Source organism: Lampris incognitus, chromosome 21 (genome assembly GCF_029633865.1).
Source record: "Lampris incognitus isolate fLamInc1 chromosome 21, fLamInc1.hap2, whole genome shotgun sequence".
Taxonomy (NCBI): domain Eukaryota; kingdom Metazoa; phylum Chordata; class Actinopteri; order Lampriformes; family Lampridae; genus Lampris; species Lampris incognitus.
Genome location: NC_079231.1, coordinates 22,538,567 through 22,554,990, shown reverse-complemented (window position 1 = coordinate 22,554,990; position 16,424 = coordinate 22,538,567). Strand labels below are relative to the sequence as shown.

The 16,424-nt window shown below is 46.4% G+C and overlaps 1 protein-coding gene across 1 annotated transcript in view; it reads left to right on the top strand.

Moving 5' to 3' along the window:
* The window catches only part of LOC130131730 (transmembrane protein 163-like), a 62,503-nt gene that overhangs the window by 41,189 nt on the left and 4,890 nt on the right, over positions 1 to 16,424 (top strand). The window lies entirely within an intron of this gene.

Here is a 16,424-nt window from a genome sequence, read left to right as displayed (position 1 = left end):
TAGACAATGGGAATTCCACTCTTGACATTTTGCCTTGATCCCCTAATAACTTGTCCAAATTCGAGTGTACCTTTGAGCATCCAAGTTAAATAATAAGCAGGCGGTGCCGTTATTAACATATTTAACATAAATCAACATTGCAGATGCAATCAGGTTGATGCTGTGTCATACTTTAACACTGGTTTTACCAGTTTACATTGGGTCCTTTTCAAGCTTGATGCTGTTATGTAGCGATAATGTTCCAGGCTGGTGAAAATTGTAAAAAATCAAAAAACAAAACAACCCCAGACTAGACTGCCAGTCTTGAATGAGTCCAGATCAGTCTTCACAGAACAGATGTTCTGGTTCTCCTTCAGTTCTTTGACCTTACCCAGAACAAATTATGCACCAAGTCAGCACGTATTCTTTGAATTGGTTTTGATGTTAAAGCCCCATCTGGTGCGTTTTTCTGAGCATCGTTACAGCTTGTTGAACTGACTGGTGTGAAATGACAGCCACTGATGGATAAAGTTTTCAGATGAAACCTTGGACTTTCTTAGAAATTATATTTTATATAAAATTATGGATTCATTCTGCCCTGCATGCCGCCATGTTCCCATGACATCATATCATGAGCTCCCGGTGAGGGCGAGGCTGTTGAATTCTCCCCAAGTTTATTAGTCTGACCTCTGTCGTCAATCAGGTGGTGCTCTTTTGCACATTCGCAGGTAGGAGGCTTTGAAATCCTGACATTCTGGGTTGTCTAGATCGCAGCATTATCGTGCATTCAGGCAGCTGAGACTTGGTAAAGTTCCCATTTAGTAGCGTCCCAATTCCAAGTTGAGAGCGTTCACATATGACAACAAACAGGAAACATGGCCGCCCTTGGGAAATCTCCTCTATTTCTGCTATCAGAATACAGAAAAGTCACAAACAACCTCATCATCACCCAAATTATAATAATAATCATTACATTTATATAGCGCTTTTATAGACACCAAAAGCGCTTCACATTGATGGGGGTAACTCACTTGTGTAGCACCACCTGGGTGAGGCACAGCAGCCATTTTGTGCCAGAACGCTCACCACACATCAGCTTGAGGTGGAGAGGGAGGAATTATTGAGCCAATTACACAAGGGGGTGATTAGGTGGCCAGATGGAGACAGCCGGGTTGGGAATTTTGGCAGGACGCTGGAGAACCCCCTACTTGTGATAAGTGCCATGGGATCTTTACTGACCACGGTGAGTCAGGACCTCTGTTTAACGTCTCACCCGAAGGACGCGTCTCCTACAGCACACTGTCCCCTTCTACTGCACTGGAGCTTGATATTTTTAGTTTTTATTAGGACCAGAGGGAAGACTGCCCCCTACTGGCCACCAACACCACTTCCAGCAGCAACTAATTTTCCTGGGAGGTCTCCCATCTAAGTACTTGCCAAGCCTACACCTGCTTAGCTTCTGTCATTAGACAGAGCCAAAGTACATTTGGCATGGCTGCCGGCAATATAGTAAATATAATAGCGACTTTGGGTGGGGGTAATTCAGGACGCTGCATCCGGGACGCGAACCCGTAGCTCCCACACCGCAAGCGACAACGTTAACCAGTCGACTGAAAGGGTCCAACCCATTAGCCAACGTGTCTACTTATCCATGCATGTTACACTACCCCCTCGGGAGGGAGGTAGTGTAAACACCAGGAGCTGATATGCTTAGCTTCCCGGGGGGGGGGGGGTAGTGTAATGTGCATGGATAAGTAGACACATTAGCCCTTGGCTAATGGGTCGGACCCTTTAGTCGAGCGATTAGCAGACATATGGGTTCGCGTCCCGGCTGCGGCAGTTCCTGTGGTTGCCCCCCCCCTGAATGTGCTACATTGGTGTCAGAAGTCGGATCAGTTGGCCAGGGGGTCTGACCCGTTAGCCAAGGGCCAACGTGTCTACCTATCCATGCACGTTACAATATTGTAGCGAATTCAGGGGGGCAGCCCGGGTACCACCACAGCCGGGACGCGAACCCGTATCTCCCACTCCGGCAAGCGACAATGTTAACCAGTCGACTAAAGGGTCCGACCCGTCAGTCAAGCACCAACGTGTCTACTTATCCATGCACGTTACAATATAATATAAACCAACACGGGTGAAATGGAGCGTAGGAGGTCAATATTTGTATACTACATTAATGATATGCTTAAAGGTCAACGGACTGCCTCATCTGATCTGAGGTCCGTATTTGAATTGTGTTTCAGTTAAGGCATGGTTCCCTGTCTGCTGCTGCGGAGGCGAGAAGGGGTTGTAAACTGTGAAATGTCTTTTAACGCCACAATCACGCGTGCTAATGAGTACTATGACCTACATTTGGGGTGGGCCATCTTATCCAGAAGGGGCCGGTGTGGGTGCAGGTCTTTGTTCCAACCAAGCAGTTACACGCCTGTGTCTCCTAATCAAGTTCCTCATCAAAGACTCTACTGGTTGATCAGTGGGATCAGGTGAGTAACTGCTTGGTTGGAACAAAAACCTGCACACACCGGCCCTTTCTGGATAAGACTGCCCACCCCTGACCTAAATGATCAATGAAGTGACTTATTTGTGTGTGGAGCGAGTACATTTCTTATGTTTCACCACAAACGCTGCCCTGTCAAGTGACCTACTTCTCGGAGCGCTCAAAAACTTTCCTAGTGGGATGTTCCTAGTTCGACAGGCGTTCCGGTATATTCTCCCAGTCGGAGGTCGGAACTTTCCCACTTCCCAGTTGCTCTTGAACGCGCTAATGGACCTGGAAAAACAGGTGAATATAATCAACTAACTGGCAGAATTGATGCTGCATTCCAAACAAACTGGGATGTAGGAAGTTCCATCTTAATTTTTCCAACCTATGAGCACAAAGTGATTCACTCTGGAGCTTGGGAAGATGATAGTTTTACTGTTCTATGTTCAGCAGCTGTGCTCGCTAAATAAGCTAACACTGAGGTTTTGCGATCAACCTGTATATTTACTGTTATGTTCACTAAGTGACAGTACTGACGTTACGGCACTACTCTAGCGTAACGTCAATATAATAACTGGAGCGAGGCGATATTTCAATGTGCTGCAATGGCGCAGACAGAAACAGGAAGAGCAACCAAAAACACAAGAAAAATAACACTGTCTGTCTGGTGGTAGATGGGGGAATTAGTCCAGAACAAAACACCTAGCCCCAATACATCACAACTCCTTCCCACTTATTTAGAGTGCAGTCTCCGTAAATCCCTGCTGAATATTAATGCCACAGAGACAAGACCTACTGACTAAACTGGTGGGGCAAGTCCCTCTTACCAATGGTCCATTAAAAGGTAAGGCAGTTGGGGGGTTTGATAACCTATGAAGGGTACCTCCTACCAGTATCTAGAGGAGCATCAGCCTCCACTGATGCTTCTGTTGGTCCTGGGTTGGCTGCCTCCGTTTGGGTGACATTTCTGGGGGGGGGGCATCCTGCCCACCCACTGGGGGAATAGTCAACGGGCCTTTCGTGGGGACAGTAGTCGTTTGACCCCATAAGGCAAGTTATCGTGGCTCTCTGGGCGTGAGTATTTCTGGGTCACAGGCTCGCATTTGGTCTGTGTGGCGTTTCCAGTGTGAGCCCACATCAACCATATAAGACACAGGCCCCGCTTGAGACACCACCACATCCGGCATCCAATAATAACTGGAAGGAGGTGATATTTCAGTGTGCTACAATGAATACTTTAATGGCGCTAACAGGAACAGGAAGAACAACGCTGGAAGAATAACGGTGTCGCCCTCGGGCGGTGGCTGGGGGAGTTAGCACATGTCACAGCTATACACATCTCTATAAGTGTAACAGCTTTTATAATCGTGCCATGAAGGAAATTTGACTCAGCAATACATTTTAATAGCCGAAGCTGTTGTATTTAAAACTGTATTTATCTCTGAGTGCCGCCATGTTCACATGACGTCATAGAACCACCCCCCCCTCGGTGAAGTCAGGGTTGTTGAATTCGGCCTGGGTTTACAAGCTGGAAGTCCAAAATAGAGCTGCATTTTTACCAGTAGGATGGTGGAAATTTTGACTTTCCGAGTCTTCTGGATTGCAGCATGAGTTTCCCAGGGCGGCATGGCTCAGGAGGTAGAGCGGGTCGTCTAGTAATGGGAAGCTCACTGGTTCGATCCCCGGCTCCTGCGGAGAGTGTGTCGAAATGTCCTTGAGCAAGACACTGAACCCATAACTGCTCCTGATGAGCAGGTTGGCAGCTTGCAGAGCAGCCTCCGCCATCAGTGTATGAATATGTGTGTGAATCGGTGAATGTGAGGCGTACACTGGAAAGCACTGTGAGTGGTCGGTAGACTAGAAAAGAGCTGCATAAATAAATGCCGTCCATTTACCATTGGGATTCATGGTAATGAATATCTTAACTCAAACTTTGCAAGGGGATGCTTCAGAATAAGTCAGGCTTAATACTTATGCAACACAGTCAATACCAGATTAGACTAACTTACTTCTCCTGGATCACCACCTTGCTGTGGTGGAGAAGCTTACGTGTACCAATGATCCCAAGAGCTATGCCGTCTGGAGCTTGGCTTCTGGTAGGGTCACCCAAGGTAGATAGGTCAAGCGGGAGGTTCCAGACGAAGTGCGATCCAACAAAGACCTCAACGGCGGAGCTGGTGGAAGATGTCTCCAGGTCACAATGGAAATGAAGGTGGATGAAGGCTGCAACAGAGGGTGGTCTCCAATCATCTTGGTTCTCCATGCCATTGGACTCTGACCACTCCCTGCCAAGGACCGTGTAGTGGCTGCAGGCGAATCAGCCACTCCATGTGAAAAGCAGGATGCAGGCGTCCTGCCATTAAGTGGCTCCAGGATCGCCTTTACGCCCACCTGAGGCCCCAGAGGGAAGACGGTCATACTCGACTCCAAATGACCGTCGATGATGATGAGTCTAAAGTAAGAATCTAAGAGCCTCCGGTCTCAGGCTAAAACTGGCCTTAAACTAAGTTTATACAGTATGCAACTGGTCCCAGCAGTACTGGTGGTACCCATGGACCTTACTGGGGGGGTGGCACGGTTGCCCTGTGGTTAGCACTGTTGCCTCCTGGGTTCGAACCCCAGGCCATCCCAGATCCTTTCTGTGTGGAGTTGGCATGTTCGCCCCATGTCTGCGTGGGTTTCCCCCGGGTGCTCCGGTTTCCTCCCACCATCAAAAAGACATGCAGAGGATGGGTTAAATGCAGAGAACAAATTCATTGTAATACTAAAGTGGCTTTCTTCTTATTGAAAACCAGTGTTTTTAAGCTGTTTATTTTCCAAGTCATACGTCTCCCAGTTTAGCTCAACGCTGTCGCCCAGCTCATAAGTCTGTTTGGCCAGAGGTTAACTAGATTTGAGACTAAACAGCCGTCGGACAGAAAGCAGAACAAGTTGGTAAGGCATTCAAGAATACCTAAATCTTGACAGAGACATGGCCAAACACTTTCCTCAGATTGCTGGAGCATCTCCATAATGAATGAGTGCTCATTTTGACTGTCTCAAACGGCCCGCGTAAGTCGCTCAGGCTTAAAATGACTCAAATTCCTCGTATGATTTATTGATTTGTCAGACCGAGCCTGTTTTGCACGTGTCCACGCATGACTTGGAGCGAAGTGGATGGAGACAGGGTTACGAATGGCAGACAATGGAACAAAAAGAGGATGAACACAGCTTGGACGTTGGCGGACAAGGCGGACAGATTGTGTCTTTCTGAGTAGACCCTCGCATCACACATCGCCGGCCTCCAGAGTGGCGGTCCTGCCAGCGTCGCCGCCCCCCAGAGCGGCGTTGCTGTTCACGCTGCCGGTCTCTGGGTCATCTACCTGCCCGTCCACTGGAGCTACTCTACCCTTGGGCCCTGCATCCTGGTCGCCCTCCAGATCAGTTGCATCCATCGGTCCAGCCCTCAGGCCATCCGCCTGAGATCCCTGGCCCCATTCGTCCACTCTCAGACCGCTTGGTCCCGAAGCCCTCCCCCAGACCCCCTCCGTCCATCCTGCTTGGTGCTCCTTGTCCATTTGTTTAGGACGTCTGGAATCCATCCCTTTTTGGGGGGGGGGGGGTCCGACGGTGTGTTCTTGTAGATTTGGGTGTGTTTTGTCTTTGTGTTGCACTCTTGTGGGCTGGGGGAAACGGCATTTCGTTTCATTTCATGCACGCAAGTGTGCATGAAGTGAAATGACAAAGTGTTCCTGGTTCCTGACCAGACACCTAGCTGGTATCAGGCTGTTTCTGCTGCACCTGCACACAAGCTATATATAGCCTGCCTATACTTCACAAGCTCTGCTTGTGGCGCTAATGTCAAAAACAGCTTTATACTTCTTCCGTCCCCCCTCCCCCCGGCTTCCTCCTTCCCATGAAATGTTAATAAGGTATTCAACTCCTTAGCTGCACTGTGGCGAGCGGATGGAGAGGGGGGGGGGGTGGAGGAAAAGAATGACAAAGACAAACAGTGGGAGATAGAAAACTAGATGAAGGGAGGTGTAGTGGTGGGTGACTGTATGAGGGATGGGCGAGAGAGAGATGGGCGAGGGCGCAATGAAGCAGAAAGACTCTGATGCTCGCCTCAGTTGAATGACTCCTGACGTTTCCTGCTTCTTTCCCTGTTTGTCTTCTTGCTGAAATTCATTTCATGGCCCAACTCAACACTAAGCCGTAGTGACCCTCGCTGCTACAGAGAAAATAGATCCTTTGTTTTGGATGGTTTCCCCCTTTTTTCTCCCCAATTGTACTTGGCCAATTACCCCACTCTTCCGAGCCGTCCGGGTCTCTGCTCCACCCCCTCTGCCGATCCGGGGAGGGCTGCAGACTACCACATGCCTCCTCCCATACATGTGGAGTCACCAGCCGCTTCTTTTCACCTGACAGTGAGGAGTTTCACCAGGGGGAGGTAGCATGTGGGAGCATCACGCTATTCCCCCTCCCCGCCGAACAGGCACCCGGATCGACCAGAGGAGGCGCTAGAGCAGCGACCAGGACACGTACCCACATCCGGCTTCCCACCCGCAAGCACTGTCAATTGTTTTTGTAGGGACGCCCGACCAAGCTGGAGGTAACACAGGGATTCGAACCAGCGATCCCTGCGTTGGTAGGAAACTGCGTAGGCCGCCACGCTACCCGGACGCCCCAGACTTCATCTTTTTAGCTGGGTGGAAAAATCTGAGCAGCACTATCACCTCCCTCAGCCACTGTTGTGTTAAAAACTAGCTAGTCAGTGTAGCATCTCAGCTAGCAACACGCTGTGCGGGTATGCAAATTACATTGAAGTCGTCACAAAGCCTTGGTCACTTAAATTATGAAAATCTGACACAGTATGATAACCCTCAGCACTTTTATCATGATATATCGAACCCTAGTTCACATGTGCATGATTAAAGTCACTGACACATCATCCATTATGTAACCCTCCTGTCTGCGCCCCCTCCCCTCCCCCCACCCAAAAGACAAACAGAAAACGCTCCGCCTGGCCCGCCTGTCGTCCCCCTTTGCTTTAGACTCCTCACAGAGAGCTGTCGTTGCCCTGTCGAGTGTACGTGTCAGAAAGCAGTCTGAAATTCTGGGCAGGCCTCGTCATGGACTCTCTCACGTGTTCGTTTTGATGACTGTGTGTTTGTGTATGTCTAGTCTGCCACCATCTCTCTAATGCCAACCCCGCTGGGCTGGTGCCTCTGACAGCCTCACACATTTAAAAGAAGAAGAAGAAAAAAAAGGTTTTTGAAGGTCTGAAATGGAAAAGGCCATTTCTGTGGGCAGGGTTTGGCGTTGGATCCGCCTGTGATTTCTGGCGGATGGTTACTCGTTCTGACTCTGGTAAGAGGCGCAGGTTAAGCAAGACAGAGCTGGGGATTGGCGACAGATGTAGTCTTAGGTCCCCAGCTATTCCCCCATCCTCTGTGACTAGTACACATGGCTCTCTGTAAGTCTAGTTAATGGTCACGGTAATTTGCATATGGAACTGATTGTTGCTTTAGGTCGTTATGCAGCTGTATTGTTTATAAGGGTGGGGAGACTGCAGCCAGTTGGGACTGAAGAGGTCACTTAGATCAGTGGTTCTCAACCTTTTTGGGGTGCTGGACCCCCTGCGTATTGTTGATCTACCCTGAGGACCCCTCCACCTGATCTTGGGGGAGGGGGGTTGCAATTTGATGGAAACAGTAGAAACTGCATTTTAAATTGCATTATAGCATTTATTCACTCTTTGGGGCAGAAATAAGAGCTTTCAGTTGTAACTTAGATATAGTTAACAAAACAGAATTCTTATGCAGTAACTTTCAGATATATGTAACAAAACAGAATATGTATTCAGTACCTTTCAGATATATGTAACAACACAGAATATGTATTCAGTAACTTTCAGATATATGTAACAAAACAGAATATGTATTCAGTACCTTTCAGATATATGTAACAACACAGAATATGTATTCAGTAACTTTCAGATATATGTAACAAAACAGAACATGTATTCAGTAACTTTCAGATATATGTAACAACACAGGATATGTATTCAGTAACTTTCAGATATATGTAACAACACAGAATATGTATTCAGTAGCTTTCAGATATATGTAACAACACAGAATATGTATTCAGTAACTTTCAGATATATGTAACAAAACAGAATATGTATTCAGTACCTTTCAGATATATGTAACAACACAGAATATGTATTCAGTAACTTTCAGATATATGTAACAACACAGAATATGTATTCAGTAACTTTCAGATATATGTAACAAAACAGAATATGTATTCAGTAACTTTCAGATATATGTAACAAAACAGAATATGTATTCAGTAACTTTCAGATATATGTAACGAAACAGAATATGTATTCAGTAACTTTCAGATATATGTAACAAAACAGAATATGTATTCAGTAACTTTCAGATATATGTAACAAAACAGAATATGTATTCAGTAACTTTCAGATATATGTAACAAAACAGAATATGTATTCAGTAACTTTCAGATATATGTAACAAAACAGAATATGTTATCAGTAACTTTCAGATATATGTAACAACACAGAATATGTATTCAGTAACTTTCAGATATATGTAACAAAACAGAATTTTTATGCGGTAACTTTTAACAATGCAAACGGGAGCGAGATCTCTTATTAAAATACAATAAATTACACTTGTGAAACAGATGTAATTAGAGAAAAAAGTCCTGTTACCCTTTATAGTTTAGGTAGATAAAGGTCTCAGTCACATTTGAGTAAAATAATCCTATTTCTATAAATGTCATAGGATCTTTTTTTTAAAGATATTTTATTTTCACGGACCCCTTGCAATTACACCACGGACCACAAGGGGTCCGCGGACCCCCGGTTGAGAAACACTGACCTAGGTGATGATGCGACGTTTCTCCCAATAAACGTTGTGTCCTGATGTACTGGTTCAACTTCCTGTGATTTTCTTACCTGGATTATTGAGCATGCAGAAAGACACTTTCACTCGTTTCGACGAGAATTGCCGTAAACTTGTGCAGATGGCAGACTACAGGAACCACCAGAGATCCAGCCTCAGATGCAGACAGAGCAGGATTACACCTGAGAGCCTACACATTAAATCTTCGGTCAAGGGCCACCGGGCTAACAAAATCCTCCAGAAGGCACAGAGCCAGCTGCTGAATCAACTGGTGAGACAAACTAATTTTACCAAAAGAAAGCCAAAGAGGAGCAGATCCAACAGAGACTTACGTCGTGTCTAGCCCCTTCATGCATCAATTATGAAAACCTCAGTCAGGATTTTTTTCCTATGTGTTTTTATTGCTCTTAGGGCATGAAAACACAAGATTTGAACTTGAATTTGTTTTATCCAGATTTTTCAAAGAGATTTTCACATGTCCACTTGAGTGGACAACATGTGTTTTTTTTTTCAACTGAAAACGTACTGTATTAATAATAATACAGTCATAACATGGTAATACTGTGTGTATTTGACAAACCAATGAATACAATTATATAAAATGATCTGAAAACGATAAAATACTTAGACAAAAACAATACAGCTTCAATTATTGCAACCACAGTTGAGGAATACTCTATTTCACTCTTCTGTATAGATTCAAATCCCACAATGAATGTTTTTACTGCTAGCGTTGCTACAAATACTCTAAACCTTGCCATACCATCCACATATGGAAAAAGTACACACACACGCACCATTGGCATAAGGTTAGTCTGTCCATTAGAGCCTCTGGACTGAGGGTAGGGTAACACGATAACAAGATCCTATCATGTCCAGACTCGAGGTTTAGTGGTGTGCAGCATGAGGGGAAACATTTACTGTGCCTCAGTGTGTTTGCACCTATCAGTGTATAAACGTCTTCATTTCAACTAGATTTACGGAATGGCTGTGTAATGAATCCCTAGCTAGCCTGTTGACTGTCACAGCATGCTTGTCTCTTTGTTGCTCTTTGCAGAGAGACTTCAAAAGAGAAGACTATCTTGTATGGAAACTGGAGAAGCACCCAGGGCACAAAGCCACGAGACACTGCATGCGGATGTACTTCGTTTTTCGGGTGCATGCAGCATCATGGCACCTGTTTGCATTCTTGGCTTCGATGAGTTGGGGCCAGTGGTTCCCAGGGCCGAACCGGATCTCTGGGGGTGCCTTGGACACTGCTCTGCGCTTCACCGGTGGTGGAGTGGCACTGGGTCTTCCTCTGGCATGGATCTTGGTGGATCCTGCTCTCAGTAGTGCACCGATGCTTTGAAGTGCAGAAGGTCCGTCTTCTCTAATCCGGACATTCTGCAGAGGTGCCAGGCATTGACGGTGGCCACACCCAAGAAGTGGAAGAACAGTCGGATGTACCATCGTTTCTTCTTGCGTCTGTTCGGGTACATTGCCACACACTGATCCACGAGATCCACGCCGCCCATGTGCTGATTATATAGCATTACAAAATATGGCCTTTCGATGCTGAGCATCTTCTTCTTTTTTGCTCCATCTCTGGGCCACGTCTGTTGGGGACTGGCCAGCGCAGGATGAGGCCATGTGGATCACTGAGCTATCTAGCCAATGTGCGATGGTGATGTTTTGACCATTGCTGACAGCAGAGCAAGCTCCTCTTCCTTCTTTCTTGAGTTGCTTTTCACTCTTCAGTTTCTCTTGTGCTCCATGGCGCCTGTTGATCCTGATTGTGCCAGTGCTATTGATGCCCTGGTGTTGCAATGCCACAATGAGAGGAATGGTGCAAAAGAAATGGTCAAAAAACACCTTGTGGTTCTTTTACTGTATGTCGTCACAGAGGCGCATAACTACGTCTCCAGCCATTCCTAGTTGACTGATCGGGCCATGCCCAGCTGAACCCTGATAGACTTCAAATCTATACATTTCTTTTCCTTTTTGCAGTGCATACATGTTTGTGTTCTGCACAATGTCATCTATCAGATCTTCGGGAAACAGGTGCGTAAAGAAATCTATTGGTTTTGTTCCCTCAACATCCACTTTCCACTCTCCTAAAAAAGTATGCAAGTCTCCCTCAAACTGGTTGTCTTTGATTTTCCAGGTCTGTCTGCTTTGGTTTTCTGCCTTTTCCCCTCGACCTCTCTTTATTGGCACATCCTCCTCAACTCCTAAATCCTCAGCTCCCTCGTCCTCAGCGCCCTCATCCTCCACATCCTTGGCTCCCTCACCATCCTAAGCTCCGCTTTCACTACTGCTACCATTAGCTACTCCTTCTTTTTCTGGGCAGCCATTCCTCATCACTGCCACTAGCATCATCCTCACTTGACTCAGATGGTATTTGCTCCACTGTCCTGTAGGCCTTCGTATCCTGCTCTGCTCTTGACCACTGCAAAATATAATGATATATAAAAAACAGCTAATTACATTCTAATAACATAAATACATTTATTTACACCCAAAAAAGTTACTGCAGACGAAGTATTTTCAAGAACAACAGTCACAGTAATAGTATGAATTGTAGTCGAAATATAGCTAGTGACGCACGATGTCCAATTTAGTGGACAGATGATTAATTAGAATTTTCTCACAATCTAAAATCAATACTTGGAAAATTTAACAATGACATGACTCCTTAGATGTTACTTGATGTTACAACATTTTTACCTGCAAGGTTCTCCTAGAATGATTGGACGGATACTCCAGAGGAACTCGGCATTTCTGGCTGACCGTCAGCCATATTGGTTTGGAGGGGGAAAATAGCATATACAATGGCTTTCCACTAGGTGTCAGTGTATAAGACGATGCAACAGAGTCCACTGTAGTGGCTGATGTGCATCTATGCCATCAAAACCCATGCATATGCAAGAAAATGGCTTTTGAATAGATGTACACTGTAGTGACCTCCATGCATGAAGGGGCTAGATGAGGCCTGGCGGCCTGTCCAGTGTGTAGCCCAATGACTGCTGGGATAGGCTCCAGCATCCCCGTGACCCTGAGAGCAGGATAAGCTTAAGATAACAGATGGATAGATGAGACCATTTCCCAACATGTGATTGAGTTCATGAAGAAGGCTTGTCTAGCAAAACATGGAAAGTCAAAAACCAGACAACAAAAGAAGAGAGAAAGACATCCTTACTAAGGGGCTGAATTTTGTTGTCACGCCAAGGCAAATCCCCTAGTGGAACTGATCACAGCCACGGAATCAGCGATCCGAAGAAACAACATCGCGGACCCGGAAGCGGAGTAACTGCGCACGAAAGTTTCAGCTTGCCACAGCAATGCGAAGCCACCACCGTCAACCATCAGTAGAGATCAGAGGAAAGCTCTCACGACTCTCAGTAAGGACAATGACATCATCATCTTTCCAGCGGACAAAGGCAGATGCACTGTTTTATTAAATCAGGCAGACTATCATGAAAACGTTATGATGTTACTCAGCAACATGAATACTTATGAGCCCCTGAGACGAGACCCAGACAGTGGTTACAAGAAAAAAATGGTAGATTATCTGAAGCTGTTAGAACAGGACAATGCTATTGACAGAATTTTTTACCATAGATACAAGTTCTGGCATCTGTTCTTAACCCGTTGGTAGGCAGTAATGAACATCACATTCACAACACTATGGATGTTGTGGATAAGGTGAGGGACATCATTATGGAGGAGGCTGAAACAATGGTCTCTTACATTACGTCTCTCTTCACGTGTGTCCCTGTTGATGAAGCAGTAGAGGTAGTCTGTAAGAAATTACAAAACGACCCCACCCTTAGCAATAGGACCACCCTTAACACTGACCAAGTGTGTCTGCTCCTGAAGATGTGTCTTCAGTCCATGTACTTCACATACAGTACTACAGGCAGTACTATAGGCAGAAGCATGGGTGTGCTATGGGTTCCCCAGTCTCACCTGAAGTGGCCAACTTGTATGTGGAGGAAGTGGAAAAGAGGCTCTGATGTCCTATCCAGGGACACCACCTAGCCATTGGGTCAGACTTGTGGATGACACCTGGGTTAAAATTAAATCTCAGGACGTAGCACATTTCACCGACCACATTAACTCAGTGGACACCACATCAAGTTCACCAGGGAGGATGTGGAACATGACAGGGTAGCCTTCTTACACTGTGAAATTGTAATTGGTGATGGGGGACATTTGACTGTTGTTGTTTACCGTAAACCAACACATACTGATCAGTACTTAAGGTTTGACTCTCATCATCCACTGGAGCACAAACTAGGAGTCATCAGGACGCGGTACCACCGAGCTGACAATGTCTCCACTGACACAGCGGCCGGGGAAGGGGAGAAATCCCACATTAAACAGGCCCTGGTTAAGTGTGGTTATCCTTAACTGAGCGTTTGTCAAAGACAGGAAGACGCCCAAACAGTGCACCAGCCAACTGAAGAGAGAAGAACAACAGCTGTCTCAGTGTAAACTAGTGGTGAGTCTGTATGTGGTGGGAGTGTCGAACAGTTGAGATGCGCATTTTCCAAACACCGCGTCTCAGTTGCTTTCAAACCCCAAAACACGCTGCGCCAGGAACTGGTCAACCCCAAGGATCAGGTCCCCCGGCACAAACAGAGCAATATCATGTTAGCTGTTACGTGTCAGGAGGATTGCTGTGACTTGTACATCAGGGAAACCAAACAGACGCTGGCCAAGAGGATGGCACAACACAGGAGAGCTAACACGTCAGGCCAGGACTCCACAGTCTACACCATCTACCCAGTCTACACCATCTACCCAGTCTACACCATCTACAGACCAGGACTCCACAGTCTACACCATCTACAGGCCTGTGGCCACTCTTTCAAGGATGAGGATATGCACATCCTTGATAGGGAGGAACACTGGTTTGAACGGGGAGTCAAAGAGGCCATCTATGTGAAGAGGAAACGACCATCCCTGAACTGGGGGGGTGGAGGAGGGCTAAGAGTACATCTGTCACCATCTTACAATGCTGTGATTGCAACTATTCCCCAATCCTCTGTGAATAGTACGGCAATTAGCATATGAAACCGATCGTTGGTTTCGGTCATTATGCCACTGCATTGTTTATAAGGGTGGAGTCAGTTTAGACTGACGAGGTCACCTAGATGAAATCTTTCTAGGGTGGAGATACCTGCAGTTAGTTTAGACCGGCGAGGCCACCTAGAGGAAATCTTTCTCCCAATAAACGTTGTGTCCAGATGAACTGATTCAACTTTGTAAGAGTCACAGGGGTGTTTTGTGGGGTTAATGGGGTTCATTGAGTTAAATGGGGAAATCGCCTGATTTGCCATTTGTCTCTCGGGTTGTGCGGTGTAGTCGCTGATATCTTTGTGAGATTGTGATATCCGTGTATTGTTTTGTTGATCCGGTATAAGCAGTCATTCACTCGCTATTCACCGTATCGAGGTTTTCCCTACCAGCAGCTTTTTCATGTCTCCAAGGCCATAATGCAATATTAATGCTGCTACTGAAGCATGGTGTGCAGCTCCCTGTGTCTCTCCTCTCCTTCATTTCCTCCTGTCTCTTCTTCTATCCAAACCATCTCTTGGTCTTCCTTTTTTGACATCTCTGGCTGTTCTCCAGAGGTCCAGGCAGCGAGCGCAACGGCAGAGCGAGCTTCTGTTGGCTCTCCACCAAGCAAGAGGAAACGACGTAAAGGGAGGAGAACGGAGAGAAGAAAAGGCTGAACCAGAGAGAGAGAGAGAGAGAGAGAGAGAGAGAGAGAGAGAGAGAGGAAAAACATGATGGTTTCAGAGCCACCAGAGCGAGTTAGAGGAAACGGGGCGTTATTAGATGAGGTGAGGTGGAACCAAGCGGCAGGTGGTGGCACGACACAAGAGCGATACATTGATGTCAGTTTAGAAAAACAAGCGATGGGCACCTCCATCTTCCCTTCAGAGGAAAATGAAAGTGGCGTGAAGTGTAGCCGGCATGGCAGTGGTGGGAAAAGTCTCGGGGCAGGATCCAGATATCTATGGGAACAAAGGCCTCCGGGACACCGCAGTTGAGACGGTATTGAGGAAGGAAGGTGTGACCCCACAACTAGGAAGCAGACAATGAAGGAGTGGACCTAAAGACCACCCGGTCAGCAAAGGGCGGTGGAGGAGTGTGTGGTGGGTTGATAGTTAAAGACGTTGATCGGTAAAGGAAGATGGGGGCAGAAGATGGAGAAACCGCTGCAAGGCAAAGGAGAGTGGCAGTAACAGAAACAGAAGTGCAGTCTGAGTACAGTCGGTCATCTTGAAGATATACCACACTGAACGTGAGTCCACTGCCCTGGGAAGAGGAATAAGGACAATCAAGACAAAATGAAGACCTGTTCTTCATTTTGTCTTGATTGTCCTTATTCCTCTGACCAGTCTAGGACCTATCTAGACCAAGCAGAACTGTTCTGGAGAAGACTGGCTGCTCCTCGACCATATTTTGCAAGTCACCTGAACACACTAGATGATTTAAAGACTGATTATAACCCTGATTCTGCCAGGATGACAGCTTTTCAGGATCGTGGAGGGTCTGCAGCAGTTTGCGCTAAATGGGGCAGGTCACCACGGACAGTACGTTTCAGATGGCTCGCTGCCAGATCGAGCCTTCGGCCGTTTGAGCCGTCAAGATAAGGTCAAACATGTCTGGTTTTTGTGGCTGGACCGTGGACAAGTCTGAGCTCGAGGGGCGAGGGTGTGAACCTCTGTGACCACTGACAGCGGTAGCAAGCATGCTTATCTACGGCTGTGATCCGCGAAAGTCGCTCATTAAATGTGATGCCAATCTTCTCCATTAGGACTTTGACATCTAATTTGTTCCCGGCTTAAGGGAGAAGCCACTTCACCACCCAGAAAATGTGCTTTGAGCCTCTTGAGAGGATTGTAGGTGAGATTATGATGGAGGCGCACCTTTACGGCCAAACATCTTGGACTCTATTAAACCATTTGACGAGAGAAATTGATCTATAGACACCATTCATAATTTGGATAATGATGGAAATTTCACCTGACCTACATGTCTTTGGGCTG